Below are 2,500 nucleotides of genomic sequence, written 5' to 3'. Positions count from 1 at the left end.
GTGCTGAGATGGCTGACATTTTGCTCCGCTCACGACGGTCACCGCGCGACGCAAGAACAGGCCAAAAACTGGCCAAAACGGCCCAAAAACGGGCCAAAACTGGCCATTTTTGGCTGCGCGAGCGAGCGGCGAGCGGCGGACAACGAGCGAAGCGAGAGGCAGCACCATCCCTGCTATACGAAAGCCCCATCCAGCCCTGTGCCACCCGGGGGGTTCCAGGGTGCTGAGATGGCTGACATTTTGCTCCGCTCACGACGGTCACCGCGCGACGCAAGAACAGCCCAAAAACAGGCCAAAACGGCCCAAAAACGGGACAAAACTGGCCATTTTTGGCTGCGCGAGCGAGCGGCGAGCGGCGGACAGCGAGCTAAGCGAGAGGCAGCACCGTCCCTGCTATACGAAAGCCCCATCCAGCCCTGTGCCACCCGGGGGGTTCCAGGGTGCTGAGATGGCTGACATTTTGCTCCGCTCACGACGGTCACCGCGCGACGCAAGAACAGGCCAAAAACAGGCCAAAACGGCCCAAAAACGGGCCAAAACTGGCCATTTTTGGCTGCGCGAGCGAGCAGCGAGCGGCGGACAGCGAGCGAAGCGAGAGGCATCACCGTCCCTGCTATACGAAAGCCCCATCCAGCCCTGTGCCACCCGGGGGGTTCCAGGGTGCTGAGATGGCTGACATTTTGCTCCGCTCAAGATGGTCACCGCGCAACGCAAAAACAGGCCAAAAACTGGCCAAAACGGGCCAAAACTGGCCATTTTTGGCTGCGCGAGCGAGCGGCAAGCGGCGAACAGCGAGCGAAGCGAGAGGCAGCACCGTCCCTGCTATACGAAAGCCCCATCCAGCCCTGTGCCACCCGGGGGGTTCCAGGGTGCTGAGATGGCTGACATTTTGCTCCGCTCACGACGGTCACCGCGCGACGCAAGAACAGGCCAAAAACTGGCCAAAACGGCCCAAAAACGGGCCAAAACTGGCCATTTTTGGCTGCGCGAGCGAGCGGCGAGCGGCGGACAGCGAGCGAAGCGAGAGGCAGCACCGTCCCTGCTATACGAAAGCCCCATCCAGCCCTGTGCCACCCGGGGGGTTCCAGGGTGCTGAGATGGCTGACATTTTGCTCCGCTCACGACGGTCACCGCGCGACGCAAGAACAGCCCAAAAACAGGCCAAAACGGCCCAAAAACGGGACAAAACTGGCCATTTTTGGCTGCGCGAGCGAGCGGCGAGCGGCGGACAGCGAGCGAAGCGAGAGGCAGCACCGTCCCTGCTATACGAAAGCCCCATCCAGCCCTGTGCCACCCGGGGGGTTCCAGGGTGCTGAGATGGCTGACATTTTGCTCCGCTCACGACGGTCACCGCGCGACGCAAGAACAGCCCAAAAACAGGCCAAAACGGCCCAAAAACGGGCCAAAACTGGCCATTTTTGGCTGCGCGAGCGAGCAGCGAGCGGCGGACAGCGAGCGAAGCGAGAGGCATCACCGTCCCTGCTATACGAAAGCCCCATCCAGCCCTGTGCCACCCGGGGGGTTCCAGGGTGCTGAGATGGCTGACATTTTGCTCCGCTCAAGATGGTCACCGCGCAACGCAAAAACAGGCCAAAAACTGGCCAAAACGGGCCAAAACTGGCCATTTTTGGCTGCGCGAGCGAGCGGCGAGCGGCGAACAGCGAGCGAAGCGAGAGGCAGCACCGTCCCTGCTATACGAAAGCCCCATCCAGCCCTGTGCCACCCGGGGGGTTCCAGGGTGCTGAGATGGCTGACATTTTGCTCCGCTCACGACGGTCACCGCGCGACGCAAGAACAGGCCAAAAACTGGCCAAAACGGCCCAAAAACGGGCCAAAACTGGCCATTTTTGGCTGCGCGAGCGAGCGGCGAGCGGCGGACAGCGAGCGAAGCGAGAGGCAGCACCGTCCCTGCTATACGAAAGCCCCATCCAGCCCTGTGCCACCCGGGGGGTTCCAGGGTGCTGAGATGGCTGACATTTTGCTCCGCTCACGACGGTCACCGCGCGACGCAAGAACAGGCCAAAAACTGGCCAAAACGGCCCAAAAACGGGACAAAACTGGCCATTTTTGGCTGCGCGAGGGAGCGGCGAGCGGCGGACAGCGAGCGAAGCGAGAGGCAGCACCGTCCCTGCTATACGAAAGCCCCATCCAGCCCTGTGCCACCCGGGGGGTTCCAGGGTGCTGAGATGGCTGACATTTTGCTCCGCTCAAGACGGTCACCGCGCAACGCAAAAACAGGCCAAAAACTGGCCAAAACGGCCCAAAAACGGGCCAAAACTGGCCATTTTTGGCTGGGCAAGCGAGCGGCGAGCGGCGGACAGCGAGCGAAGCGAGAGGCAGCACCTTCCCTGCTATACGAAAGCCCCATCCAGCCCTGTGCCACCCGGGGGGTTCCAGGGTGCTGAGATGGCTGACATTTTGCTCCGCTCAAGACGGTCACCGCGCAACGCAAAAACAGGCCAAAAACTGGCCAAAACGGCCCAAAAACGGGCCAAAACTG

The sequence above is a fragment of the Musa acuminata genome, unplaced genomic scaffold (assembly GCF_036884655.1).
Source record: "Musa acuminata AAA Group cultivar baxijiao unplaced genomic scaffold, Cavendish_Baxijiao_AAA HiC_scaffold_1126, whole genome shotgun sequence".
Lineage (NCBI taxonomy): Eukaryota > Viridiplantae > Streptophyta > Magnoliopsida > Zingiberales > Musaceae > Musa > Musa acuminata.
This window is presented reverse-complemented; position numbering follows the sequence as displayed.